The 14995-nt window shown below is 41.6% G+C and overlaps 1 long non-coding RNA gene across 5 annotated transcripts in view; it reads left to right on the plus strand.

Moving 5' to 3' along the window:
• Nucleotides 1-2532: 2532 nt before the first annotated feature.
• Nucleotides 2533-14995, plus strand: part of LOC138104342 (uncharacterized) — a 50162-nt gene continuing 37699 nt past the window's right edge. For all 5 annotated transcript variants that reach the window (XR_011148028.1, XR_011148022.1, XR_011148024.1 and 2 more), the window contains exon 1: nucleotides 2533-2649. This is a non-coding gene — a long non-coding RNA (uncharacterized lncRNA). The remainder of the gene's footprint in view (nucleotides 2650-14995) is intronic.

Raw genomic sequence — 14995 nt, forward strand, 5'->3', positions numbered from 1 at the left:
TTTTTTCAGTTTCTATATGTTTTTACGTGAAGTGATTAAAAATGGCAATCACATTCACACCAATCCTTTTGTCACGCGATGGAGCATTATAGATTTACTCCAGATTCTATATTATTTGTATTTCCTAAAGCTTTTAACAAGCTTACATGAATCTCTCTTTGCCTGGAATCATGGTTGTTTTTTCCCAGAATAGTGAAGCTGTTTCACAATCACTGGCAGACATGAGGCCAATAAGATAACATTTCCCACATACTTCACATTCCAGCGTCTTGGAAGGGAGCTTTTAGATATGGTCTCTTAAAAGCAGTTGGAGGTTTGAATTAAAATGTCCCTGAACGTGTCTCCAAGTCTCAGCCAGTCCATTTCTTGAAACACTGAGTAATACTGATGTGTTGACAGAATATGGCTATACAAATCCATTAGTAAAGGTCAACACCTGTCAATAGAAAGCAAGAAACTCTTGTATTGCAGCTGCAGCAGATAAAAAAACCCAGAAACCAAAAAACCAAAAAGTCAAGAAAAGGAAAACCTAAAGGGTAGAAACTCCTAATTTTCCAATGACAAATTGAGAAGGGCATTTATTTTTTAGTTGCTTTTGCCCAATCTAACACAAACCTTCCCAAGGACTAGGAGTTCATATGCTAATTCCCAGCCTACTTATGATGTCATTCATCTATTAACAAGGCAATTTATTTTTTTTCAAACAAAAAAAATCTTTTTTGCTTTCAAAGGAGAAATTGTCTCATCATCCATGAGCAAACAAAGGAGACTAGTTTTCTTTTAGTGTATTAAGTAGAACTTGGTGAAGCATAAGGTTTTTCCTATTAGGCATAAGATTGTGCACTGTCAGTACTGGAAATTCAGAGAAAGGGTTTATACTTCCTCCAGAGTGTACTAGGGAAGAACACTGGCCATTCCATTTGTGCACAGAAAATGACCATTTCAAAGTACCCCTTTTCAAGGCAAAGTATTATTAGCCTGGCTTGTGGTCTCTGTGTGATTGGTGTGCTTTATGGGGTGTGAGAATCTCACACCCCTTCAAATCTGACACTGCAGGTACATTGCAATGCAGAGGTATTGCATGAAGCTTTTTCTTGCTTCTCCTTCATCTCCGTAATATCAGAGTATTTACACTCGGGCGTTTGGTGACAGAAATTGGTCATGGGGGCACTTCTCCTTCAGGGGCGGTGTTATGTTTCAGTATGGTGATTTGGCTTAATAAGGTAGTTAAGCTTTTACAGTGGTTTTTATTTTCCTGTTTTTAATGGTGATACGTGTTTACCTTAGCGAGAGCAGGGTCAGGAAAAAAAAAAGTGTGGTTTGCTGTGGTCAGTTGTTAAGTTCCTGAGGAAGTTAATTCCATGGTTTTTGTGTTATCTCCCGGAGAGCTCTCCCCTGCAGAGAGGGAGGAGTTACCCTCTGCTACAAAATTCCTTTCTGCTTAAGCCGTGATATTAGCTGCTGCTCTCACCCCAGCATTTGAGCTGGGCTTTTGGATTTGCTCAACTCCAGCTACAACGTGCCTTGAAGGTTTTGCTGTTGCATAGATTGTCCATGGGAAGTGATGTCAAAAGCAGCCCATCGAGCCTGTGTTGCTGAGGAGAAAAGTCTCCCTTAACAGCTGATCTCTTCAGCTTATCTTTAGTGGGTGTCACTTCAAGGAGCAGGGGAATTCCAGCAAAACACAAAGATGCAGTTTTACCTACCTGTTAAAAAGTAGTCTTCATTTTCTCTCAGGGCTCAAAACCTTGTGAATTATTTGTAAAAATTTTGAGTAATTAAATGGGGGAAGGGATCTTGCAAGGTGCCTCTGTGCAGAAACACTGGGGCTAGGATCTGATGGAATGAACTGATGCAGTGCCAGTGTTGGCTAAAGGCAAGCATAGGGAGAACTGAAGTCCTTGGATGGATGGCTGCCTCCAAGCTGCAGACCAGATAACTCCAAACACTCAAGGGCTGGTATGGGAATACCATGGAATTCCATGGGAATTAAGAGACCTTAAGAGGTCATTGTCTTCCACTAGAAGACTGTTGACTCCGAGGTTTCCAGATGAGACTTAAAGCCACCTGGGCAAGAAGAAGCCTTTTGCCCACTGTGTAATCAAGAATAAAAGTATGAAGAAATCAAAGACGACATAAGAAAATGTAAGCCTGCTTTTGCAACCTGATGAGGAGGCCACTGACTGCTGAAAGCTGGTTTTGCAGTCAAGTTAATCCCAGTTGACTTCAGAGTTGAATGCTTCTGATATGGAGTAGAAACCCAAGGTAAGTCAGCTCCTTGGCTCAAAGTGGAGGCAGTGGTTGAGTTTTAGAGTTGAGTGTTACTCAGTTACTTTATGTGGGTTATCTGAGGCTTTCAGGAGAGAGAGTGAAATGAATTTAAGCTCCCACTGTCAAAAACGGCAAATTCTGCTCTCATCCTAATTATCCTGTCACTTCCCCTGACTTGAATCTAGCCAGACTGCCTGTGATTTGAGTTAGCTCATCAGTTCCCTCTTTCCTTCCAACATAATCCACCTGGGCAAGTTTTTACTGTGCTAATGAATCGCATTGGTTTATGGAAGGTCCAGTGAGCCCTAAAGCTGGTATGAAGACATGGTAGGAGGACCATGTGGCTGTGAGTGTGGGAGAGGAAGAGAAAAAAGAGAGGTAATTTGGTGGCAGGGTACATTTACCACCTCAGAGTGATTAGATACACTGCACAGCTAAGATAATGCATTGGTCTTGCAGAGAAGGATTAGGGTGCTCTGTAAGTACCACACCGATTCAGTTTTCCCTGCGAGTGGAAAACAAGCAGGGAGAACTGTTCCTTGCCTGAATAGACTTGCTGCATTTATTTCTTGTGAGCTGCTTCCAAGTATGGGGAGCAATATGGCTACTGTTTTTTGGCCTTTCCCATGTCTCCCTTTTACTAGGCTGTATGTAATGCTTTTCTCTCAGGGTCTGTAAGTACCTTATGTCTCTAATAGACATGAAGTCTGTGCTGTCCGTTTGTTATTGGTTATGATGGCACACAAAACACGTTTCAGCTCTTTCCCACTTCTTTGTCAGTAATTTGCTTTGTCTTCTTCCATTCACTGGCCACAAGTGAGTGGGCTCTGGGAACAGAGTCTTGTTGTACTGGTGCAACAGGTGTAGCCCAGCAGGATCACTCTGACACAGGCACATTTTCTGTGATGTTGCTGGCACCCTAGGTGACTCTGGCAGTCACTCCTGTTACATGTTCCAGCTCTTGCTGCCATTTTTTGGCTGTTCTGTGTGCAGAATTACTCTTGCCTCTAACTGTTGGAATCAAGAATGGATGAAATATAGCCTGGGGAATGTTTTGCAGTTGGGAGTTTCTTGGCTACTGCAGTCTTGACTACTTTCTATCTTCCATGCATTACATCAGGGCAACTGATTTTTAATTGTGAAAACATCTCAAAATCCTGAATCAACACCCTACAAGTATCAAGAACTCAGATTTTCTGTACCAGCTTGTTTTTTCCTTCTGGAATTTTATCACTCAGGTTGAAAGTTTCAATTTCAGTTCTCGTATGAATGGCAAGGTTTTGTCATAAAAGCACTCACAAAATAGCCACAGCTGCTGATTGTGGGAACCTAGAATGCAGAGAATATTTCTCTGCCTGTTTTGAAAGGTTTTACCCCCCTGGACAGTACTGGTTTTGACCTTTGTCCATGGGAAAATTTGCCTAGCCTCTGGGAAGAATTTGAATCTACAATGGTGTGAATTAGGTGATAGAATACTATCTGAGATTATCACAGGGTGAAAAATTCAGAGTTTTTAGGTCTATTTGCGTAGTAAATAGATAGAAGTAGAAAACCTCAAAATGGAGGATAAGTTGTCGTTAAAAGCTTCTTTCTCCTTCTTCACTAACTCCACATTTTGCAGCAATAGTGGTTTGGGATGATTGGATAAAGAATTCCGCAGTTCCTGTCTACGTGATTTAGGAACTTGTTGGACATTGGTAAAAAAGTGAAAATCTCTTACATTTTAAGCTTTCATTGGGTAATTCACCTTTAAAAAGGCTGGGAGATCTTGGTAAGTTGTCTTCTTGCTGCATTCTCTGCTCTGTGCTATGTCTAAGCCATGCCAGTAGCTTGTACTCCTTAGATAATAAACACCTATCTGGAGACTGAGAACCATGAAGTCCCATTCGCCTCCTTTTTTCTCCTGGCAAAAATCTACACTTCTCCCCCATCAGGGAAGACAACAACTAATGATGTGGACAGTGTTAGCTGATCATTTTTGGGCCAAAAACTAAATTTCAATCTACCAAAAAGAACCCTTGTTTGCAAGTATTCTGTTGCAACCATGCTTCCAGTTCAGAGCTTATTTGATTGGGTGTGGAGATTCATGCTACACTTCTCTTCCTCTCATTAGCCATAACTATAGCCATAACATCTGGAATAATGTTTCTTGTGTGCATGCTATCAATTCCAAATGTGGAATCTGTGTTCTGTGAATATTAACAGCATTTGTTTGCAGTTTGGCGCTCAGATAAGTGTTTCTGCCATGACATTTGCTGGATTTTCAGGGAAAGGAACATTTATGGGTTCTGAACATACTGCTGCAGAACCAGCCATCAACACTTGTGAGAGATTTTATTTTGAGTCATTTATCCAAATACAATTCTCAGGGATCTGAAAATCACTGCCTGAAAAGTTGTACCATTAGCTCATTTAGAAGAGCTGAGAATTTACTGAAGCTTGACTTCTGCATAACTGAAATTGTCTTTCCACAAAGGAGCCTGCATGGCTCATTAAAAGGAGACTGACACAGGTCCTTTTCAAACATTTTAGCTTTTTTGTCTTCAGTGGTCTTTAATGAAAGAGAGAAATGGAAAATAATGAAATATTTTCCTCGAAGGTACACTCTATAAATAAAAATTACTATTGCTTACACAGGGGAAGGATCTTTATGTGCAGTTGCTGTCACAAAACTGGAGTTTCTAGAACATCCAAAGTAAAATTTTTCATTAAATAGAATGAACATGTCCAATGTAGTTTCTAGTTTTGTTGTATTTATTTTTTATGACGCCAAGTGGCAATAACCAGTCAAGTAAAATGTGACCAGCAAGGCAGCAATGTCTCATTTGTTGCTTTGCAACACAGCACAGAAGAGTAATTAGAAGAGCAGCAAAAAGCAGTCCAATAGAACCTGCCTACTGGTGTGGGCAGCATCTTGAGAAGGCCAAAATGCCAGAGTTCCTTTACTTTTTGATCTTCCAATTATGACAACATAGTCTTGCACTTTGCAGCTTGTTATCAGAATAAACACTATTTGCAGTACAGGTAGCGTAGGAAAGCAGCCTGACATTCCATTTGCTTACCCAGGGATATCAAATCTCAGGAAGGTGTTTCAAGATTCTGTTTGCTGGTTTGCACTGAACCTCAGAGAAAAGTGCAACTGGACAGGTGCAGCCCTTGTCCTTTAAGATGGTGCAAAGGAATGGCTGAGAAAGCCATTGTGGAACAAGGCAGTAGAAACCAGCACGCTCTCCGCCCCAGCACAAGAACATACAGTCCAAAGCAGTGCCACCTCTACAGCATATGGTGTTGTTCAATGGTGATTCATGAGTAAATGGAAATGAATGAAAGAAGGTGAAGCAGCAGACATGCTAGAAAGAGAAGGCAGCACCACTGAGCATAGAAAACTTGGCCTGGGACTATCACCTAGAGGAAGATGGAGGGAGCTTTTGGACAAAGCACTGACTGTGAAAGACCCTTGGCACAGCAAGGAAAGAAAAGGTCTTGTGCTCTTTCACTCCTGCTGTCTTCAAGAAAATCAAGCACTATAAGTATCTTGTAAAGAATTAGATTTTTATCACAGATATGGGATCCTTAAATTCTCGTGCCCCTGTCAGTCCTGCAGGGCTCATATTTCTGACTGCCCTTGGAGATCTGGAGGTTAGCAATGTTATTGCTGTCTGGGTTAACAAGCTGGTTACAGCCAGGAGACAGCTCTTCTTTCCCACGTTTAAAGAAAATTTAAACCAGGAAAACTGAAGGTTGATTTCTGAGAAGTATTAGAAAATAGCACGTTGGTGTCTGCGTACGGACAGTCACCGTTGACAGTTCACGGTAAAGGCAAACAGTGCAAGTGCCTCATCACATTCATGTTTGCTCCCTCTCCCAATATCTGTATTCCCTTTCAGCTCTGCCATGCATGCAAAAATTCAGCATTCTGCAGACCCTCTCCAAGGCCCAGACTTGGGGTATGAAAGGTCCCATTTAGTGTGAGTGAGAACCAAGCCCAAGACCATAGCAAAACTTCTCACCTTCAGCATGAGTTTCCCCAGTCTATCATTCTGTACATTTGGTGTGTTTTCCTGGGAAGCAGCTATGGGAGCAGCTATAAGGGCTCTGCTATATGCTCTATGTTCATCTGGCATCTCCCTCAGAGACGCAGAGAGGAGGAGAGGTGCCTTCATGTGCCCAGCCTTTCCACACCTTCAATCACATCTTTGTACACATTGACATTTCCTTCTCTAAAGGCTTGCTCCAATTTGTCATGCAGTGGCATGTTAAAAAAGCTAGGCCTTTAAAGCTGTATAAATTCAGTACAGCTATTTGGGAAGCTGAAATGATGATAGGACAATATTGTGGGGCCTTGGACCTAGCAGTGGCTTACAGCTGTGACACCTTGCTTGGTTCTGTGGCAGAAAGGACTCTGCAGAAGAGGAAAAGGACGAAAGGTGCAGAGACAGAACAGAAGAACATTTACAGTCCAACTGAAGAGACACTGGAAAGATTGAGGTTGTTTTATCACAGAGGAAAAGTCAGCATGGGCAATAAAATGGAAGTATAAAAAGCAATGAATTCCTATTTTTATGGCTAGGAGGGTAAGATCTGAATGATTATTTGGTACTTGTGGCTTATTGTTATTAATTCCAGGCTCTTTTGTAGCAGTTTGTTTATAAGTGGGTCTCAAAATGCTTAATAAAGAATGTATTTTTTTTCAGGATAATAAACACTAGATATAAGTTAGGCATATAATGAACCATATAGTAAAAGTAAGTGACTCCAAAATGCCTGAAGAAAGTAATAATTTTTTCTGTCAACTATGGACAGCCCCATTATAGAGAGAAGAAATTTTTGTAAAGTACTTAATAATATTCAGAGTCCCCACTTGAGATGCAATCAGTTGCTAAAGTTTTAGAACATGCCAAGCCCTTAGTTTCTGAAAGAAATGTACCTTCCATTTGACGTGTGAAAACAATGGTCACATTACAAAAATTTAGATCAGAGCATTTTATGAAAGAAATTTATCTTGTTTATAGAAAGTCTCTATTTTGAAGAGCGGGCAAACATATGGATAACAGAAGAATAAGTTTGAACTTGAAACCTGAAGCCAAATGTCGAACTGATGGAAAATGTTTAACTCAAAAAAAAAAATCTCTGCCTGCATCTGCAATTTCTAGTCTCTGTAGACAACAGAAATATTCAAAATAACACAGGGGAGACATTACATAATTGATATTCTGATACAAACAGATCACGGACATTTCTCAAAAACAATGTGCTCTTCTGAAGTATAATGTGATCCATCACCCAGTGCATGCTAATCTAAAGTGTACCTCTGCACACTACAGATATAATCCAAAGTAGAAGGGGAAAAAAAACCATCTGGTAACCAGCACAGTTTGCAACAACACTGTCAGGTTTACTTTGTGAACCTTTGCTATAAATATATATGATTTAGCTTTTAAGATCTTGGTATTAGAGCTTTTTTAAATACATATTTTCCATTTTGATTGGTTTATTCTACATACAACAGGAAAGGAGTCAAAATAATGGTTTGCAGCTTTACTCTCAAGGAGAGACTGAAATGCTGGACTACTTTATTACCTCTGAATTTTAAATTTTTAAGCCCTTGCCCACCAAAGCTGATTGCCTTTGCTTGAAGAGGCTCTTGGAAAACACACAGGGTTTTAGAGGACCACCTGTGCTTTAGGAAATGGGTCACTTGGACAGCGGGAGCTCCAACTGCACAGCGGGAGTGCAGCGGTGTTTTATGTGGCACATTTTACCTTGCACTAAGAAGGAGTGAGGAATGCCTACATGGTCTGTGAAGATATCTCCAAAATGAACATGAAATTGTATCTGTGGCCATTAGTGACCTGGTCAGAAATGAAATAGCATCACACATGTTGAGCATGTATTAATCTGTTTGCTGACTTTCATGTGTGTATTGACACTAATCCATTTTATCCATTTGGTAATTAGCATTTACCTAAGTCAACCTTTTTGACTACTTAGAAAAAAAACAATTTCTAGTTTTGTTCTTGAATGAAAGATTTTATTTGGTTGTCCTCAACTATTTTGTATGTCTTCTCATAGAACAGCATGGGCTGTATCTGATTTGGTCTTATTTACAGTGGCATTAATCAGGGCTTGAATATTGAAGCCAATAGCATTATAACAGGATTGGACTGGGGAAGGTGAGATAAGAACCAAGCAATAGAGCCCTGTATTGTTCAGAGCTGTTTTTCTGACGTGAATGAGTATTTAAAGAGCTACAGGAGCAGGAGTGAGCCCAAGCTTTTAGAAAGAACTATGAATGGGGTGCAATAGTTACACAGCAAATATGTCTGTAGAAGTACAGAGACAAAAGGGTTATGTTCCTTTTGTAGTCATTACTAGAATGCCAAGTGGTATAAAAATTACTGTCTTGAGCTTGATTTTGATCTCTCTCCTTATGAACTGGGAGAGCTGCCTGGCTGTGAACTTGCTGGGAGATTAGAGTGACGCTGTTTTTGCACTGGTTTCCTAAAATATGTAATTAGTCATAATCATGCTTCAAAACACCACACCTGTTCTTCTAAGCTTTTTTTTCTTTTTGGAACTTATCTGCCCACAGGAATGTTAGGGGGTTTTCAGTGTTTCAATCTATAGAAAACAGTTTGTGGGTCACAGGGACAATAATACCTTCCTGCATTTTATTACCATATACAGAAAGAGGAATAAGAGGAGGCAACTCCCACATCCTAATGCCTAGCCTGTGAGTGCTTATGCTTAATGAAGGCAAACAAAGTATTCCTTTTTCTGGATTATATATTGTAAGAATGAGATAGCCTGTACCATTGACTCCATTGGCACTTTTTGACATTTCCCAAGATTGTTTCTCAGTCAGCAAGAAGCCCTGTGGAGGATGATGGAGCACTTGCTCAGTTCTGCCTTAATGCTGGAGCCCCTCTGCCCTGTGCCCAAGACAGAGCAGAGGATATGCCAGGTCTGTACACAGTGCTGGGCAAACACAGCTGGACCAAAGCAACATTTGGCAACGATCCCCTTTGACAACACATGATTTACCCCAAGACCCCAACATTCTTGTATGCTAAGCTGAATGATGTTCTTGAATGATACAGCCTCATATGGACGCTGAATGGCAAATCCTTATGTAGGCAAGGCGAGAAGCATTTTCCAGTTAAGTATAGTTGCTCATAGCTATGTATAGCACTCATTCTGTTGTACAAGCCTCGTTTGTTAAACAGTGTTTGGACTGTGCTTTTGGTAACAGAGCTGTTACAGCACCCTTGGCATATCACTGGATTTTATAGCATCAGTGGAGAGGAAAATGACAAAAAGGACTACAAAGGCAAAATACCTTCTGGGGCTGAGTGAGTGTGTAGAAGCCCAGGCACCAACCCCTCTGCTGCTACCCACGGCTCTGAGCACAGAGTCCTGTGAGCATCAACCATGGTTCGCAGTTGGGCAGAAATATCTGTTTCAGCAGTTATGGTGAAAACCTCAGAGAGAAGCTTTTCCTATAGACAGATCTGGTGGTCTCCTCTTGCCCTGCCATGAAGGTGCAGCTGTTCCCGATGCAGGTCTGGGCTGTTGCCTTCCTGCACTTATGCAATTGAGCCTTTCCCATGTCAGCACCTTTTTATTTCAGCCTGTTCAATAGAGCTGTTTTACTTCTGACATCAATGTCCATTACCTGGGAAATTCAGTCTCCCTGGGAGGGAGCACAAAGTGGGTGGATGGGCATGTGAGAGAGTTTCATGCTTTACTTGTTTTTTCTGGCCAGTTGAAGACATTGATGTTCCCAAACTCACTCAGGAGTTAAAGGGATCCTTTACCAGCCGTTCAGTACCAGAAACATGGATGTCATTTTCTCAGTGACGCGAAATATTCCCATTTCCTGCAGGCTGCAGGGTGGAATCTCAATTGCCCCTGGGTCTAATAGAGACACTTTGTATTTGCTGTTGGTTATTTTTCTGATAATATTCTTTAGTTTTCATCAGTTTCTAACTGAATTCTGATATGGAAAGCCATGTATGCGTAACTGTGAATTTAAGAGGGTTGAAATCCAAATGTAATTAATAGATGGGCAAAATCATGGAAAATTAACATATGCAGAGTTAGTATGGCTATTTCCAAACTACTTCCTTCTTCATTAGCTTCTGGGAAGGAGTAGAGGTGTACAATTCTAAAGCAAGAGGAAGCACCATGCAGTTGGAGGGCAGGCATGTTGATCAGGCTGCAGCTCTGTGACAAGGTTCCTAATGAGCAGAGATCAACACCCATTCATTCAGCTTCCCAGATCAGTTCCCACTCTCCTGCCTGCTCTCTAACCACTCCTTCAAAAGTGGTTTTTAAACTCCAGCCTGCTGGAGACTCACAGGCTTCATGTGACCACAAAAGCCTATACACAGGCACATATGCATAAAGAGCAATGAAATGATAACTGCTTCACTCAGTCATTTAGTGCTTATAATTTAGAAGAGATTATTCATCTTGGTTTTTCTTTGACAGAAAAGCAGTGGAATTTTTTTAAATTTTAATATATTTTCCCAGTTCAGAAGGCTAAGAACAATCCTGTGTCTGTGGGGCGAGAAAAAGGAAAGAACAAGAAAGAAAGGAGGGGGAAGGAAAAAACAGAAAGTGTGTCCAAGTATGGATTTCAGAGGGATAACTCCAGCAGCCTCATTCTTCCCTTGTTCTTCCCTTCTCCCTTCCTCACTCCCCTACCCCTTTGTGTGCTAAAGTTACAACCCAAAGACTTGGAGGCATTTCAAAGGAGCGTCACTAATGAAGACCACATGTGCTCTGCTCTTCTTGTTCAGTCCAGAACAAAGCCAAACTGTAAGAGCCTTCTCTCTATGGGGCGAAAACCAGGTCTTACTCCCATCCTCTGTTACCCACCCACAGCTTATGAATGAGGCTTTCTCAGGTAACCACCACTTTGCATTAGAGCAGTTTCAAGAGGAAATCAATCATCTTTCCAATAGAAAGCCAAAAGGCAGAGAGCATGTGTCTGCTTCACCAAAACATCAGTGGCGACACCCAAACACCCATGCGCTGCTGCTGCCACGGCCTTTGGCCTTTGTTCTCGCACAGCAGCAGGAGCACCTTCACTGGAGCATTTTTACCTGCCAAATCCCTTCATAATGTTGTTCCCAAAACTTCCTGGCATTAGGAGAAGCCAGCAGCAGTGGACAAGGATATGTTATGACACAAAGGAGCTGCCCAGAAGATATCTATCTACCTACAAGCTGACCAATTCACGAAGGATTGACCATAGAGCAAGATAAAAGCTGCCATAGATAAAAGCCCAGCCATGGTGGCAGCCCTCATAACCCTGCTGCTCTCTGAGATATCTGAGCACTATGATGGAATAAATAAAGATGAAGAAAAGATAAAATAAGCAAACAAATCTGAAACACATCAAAGCCAGTGTGCAGTAGTGGTTGCTGCTAAGGCTGTACCTATTTTCTGACAGGAAACTCTTCCGCCACAACTGTCTTTCAGAGCCATTTCTGGTTACCAACAGTGGAGAGGTTTGTTTCTATAACAAATATATTCCTGTGGATGAAACCACTAGTATTAAAAATAAATGGGAAGAGGGAAGTGGATTCTATGAAAAAGTGACTGCAGAGGAAGAGAAGTGACCTCTGTCTGTTAGTTAGCAAGAAAAAAGTTAGGGGACGCATTTGAAGGATCATATGACTTTATATAAAATGACTTTTAAGTACAGGCTTAAACCATAATATATATGGAAGACAACATAGTCTGAGGATGGTTGTTTGTTCGTAAGTGATCTAGGGTTAACAAAGCATTCCAGGGCTTTATGAAAGCACTTTTAAACAAATAAATATTACCCTGCAGTGTTTACAAGCTAAGCATTTCAAAATAATGCATGAGAAACTGAGAAGAAAACTGATTGAAATCCCATGATAAACTATTTTGTTTAATTGCCTAACCTCATGGCAGCAAAGAACAGAAGATACAATAAATAATGAACATGTCAAATTTTAAATTTCTAGTATATTTGGTCACCCAAAGTGCAGTTTGGTAATCAACATGGAGCACCTAAACTGCTTCCATCCTGGAAGTTTCTCTTTAAAGTGGTGTCTGGACCTTTTTTTTCAAATAATATCAAAATGGTTGAGGTTTCTTTTTGCAGTGTAAGGTGACATTATTTATGCGGACAGGGATTGCCACAGCCCTTGGGCAGTTCTTTGAAGCCTTGCCAGGCTGCAGTCTGTTCATCAAAAAGGCATCCTAAACCCTTCTTGTGCTTCTGGATGCCTCTTCTCCCCACTGGTTTTTGTCTTGTTTTGGTTTGTTTTTTTTGCTGATGATCTCATCTGACTTCCAAACACATCGTGAGGTCCTTAGATCTAAACCAGCTGTGATTTCTTTCAGTACTGATAAAATTAGATTGATTGGAGCAGGGCTGTGCTTCTGGGGGAAGGAGAAGACAGTTCTGGAGTATGTTCATGAACAGGAAGGCAATGGGGAGCTCTTCCGGAATCCTTCCTCCTGGCTAAAAGGGGAATGTCTGATCTTCCTGGCCTCTTCACTCAGGGCTACAGGACTCTGCCACGCAGGCGCCTGTCCAGGCAGAGGTCAGAGGGCTCAGTCTCCTGGCTGGTTTTCCTCTCTTGATCTCTGAGATCAGCTGGGGCATTTTGGGTGGACTGCTGCTGCTTTTCTGGTCTGCTCAGTGAGCAGAACAAGGCACAAGGAGTCAGTGTCAAGGTAATCCTAGCTGGCACTGACTGACCCAAGTTTAGTCAGTGCAGAGTTTGTTGCCCTCATTTCTTCTGACCTCAGATGGACCTGATCTCTCATGTTTTTTAATGATTTAATTTTTTAGGGGTATCTGGCTTTCCAGAGTGGTTTGTCTTTATAGATGTCATGAAGTAAATAAAAGAAAATATTTAAAGTGGAGAAAAAGAAATAATTTCAGCCCAAATTCCAAACTGCTTCTTTGAATATTCTTATTGTGCAATAGATGTAGCTTTCACTGCTAAGTTCCGCCTCATTATTAAGGTTGACATAAATAGCCTGTTTTCTGTGGTGAGCTGAGGCCATGGAAATGTCACTTCTGTGAGGCCAGCCCCAGGCGCAGCTGTGCTGGCTGCCAAGAGCTTCTGACACCAGTCCCACAAGCACTGTCCCAGCATGGGCTGCTGCCTCTGGGCCGTTTTACACAGTGGAACAAGCAAGACACTGACTGACTCCCCAGTCTGTTGGATCCGTGTCAAAATTAATCTCTCTCTGAAGAACTGTGCAGACCCATGAGCAGCCGTGCTCGGGTGTTGGCAGCATCCCCATTGTCACAAGCTCTGCTCTGCACAGACGCAGATGACGCAGCAATGCGTGTGTGTAAATGCATTCCCCATGGCCGTGGCAGATTCAAACGTAGATACACATGTGGCAGGAGGCAGGCTTGGTTGAAAGCATCTATCTTTTAATGAAGGGGGAAACTAATCGTACAAACCATGTAGGCAGAATATTATGCATTAATTTTGCTCCTGCAACAGTGATGTGCAAGAGCTTGTGAAGTGATAGAGCATTTTACATCTTTAGAGGCAAAGATTGTCACAGCAGTACTGGCTGTGGAAGCAGCCAAGTTGATTCCAACAGCACGAACATTTTCTTTAAGTGAAGATGAGTTTTGGAGCTCTGTTTTGTGGCTTTTCAATCCATTTTTGTCAGAAATTCTATATTGTTACTCATAACTGTCAATAGCATTCCCCTATCTCTTTAAACCATGGTACTGACTCAGTCTGTTTAGAGACAGAAAGCTATTTTGACTTATAGGTTCAGTTCCTGTTGACTCAAAAGGGAGGAAGAAAATGCAGAAACTGAGAATGAAAACATTTCCTATTCCAGGAGTTACTAACAGACAAATGCCATTAAGGAATGTATGGCATTTGTCCACAAACTTTTAAAAATATTTTTTCATGTCTGAGGTTTAACTCTGCATGTATTTTCTAGCAGATGCTGCCATGAAGACAAGTGAATCTGGATGTGCTCTTTGCTTCACCAGTCATATGAGGCAGCTTTCCTCTTGCCTGTGATCTCAGAATGGATCTAGAGCAGGGTTTATGTGTCATCCTGTTCTCATCAAGGCATCTGCAGAATGTCTGCCATAAAAATGAGAGCAGCTCTCACTTCTTCAACCATTTGTCCAAAAAGGGAATAATAAAGTTATGCTGGCAGGGATTCCTTTTTCCAGCAGGCTGTGGTTTTTGCAGTTCAACTTCAAGGTCTTTAAAATCTCTGTCACAGATGTATGTAAGGATTATGGAAAGTGGGAAGAGAAAAATGCTGCTCAGACACGATGAGAAAATTGGTCACCATTACTGGTCACCATTGTGGTTCAGATCAGGGCTGATGTCTGTAAAGCAGGACCTCCTAAGAGAAAGGCTGACCAGTGGATTGATTGGATGCAAACCAAGACCTCTCTCCTTCCACCACCATACCATTTCAGCAGCTCAGTTCTGGAGATCTTTTTGCAGAGGGTCATAGGAGCATGGGGCTGAGAAGGGCTCTCTGGGTCTCTCCTCTTAAGCCATCACATCTTTCTTGTAGCTGGCCGTGGAAATATTTAGCTCAGTGTGTTATAGCATGGTGCTAATAACGCCAAGGTTGTGGGTTTTATCCCCACATGGGCCTCTCACTTAAGAGGTGGACTTGATGATCCTTGTGGGTTCCTTCCAACTCAGAGTATTCTGTGAATACTTCATCCTTC

Source organism: Aphelocoma coerulescens, chromosome 1 (genome assembly GCF_041296385.1).
Source record: "Aphelocoma coerulescens isolate FSJ_1873_10779 chromosome 1, UR_Acoe_1.0, whole genome shotgun sequence".
Classification (NCBI taxonomy): domain Eukaryota; kingdom Metazoa; phylum Chordata; class Aves; order Passeriformes; family Corvidae; genus Aphelocoma; species Aphelocoma coerulescens.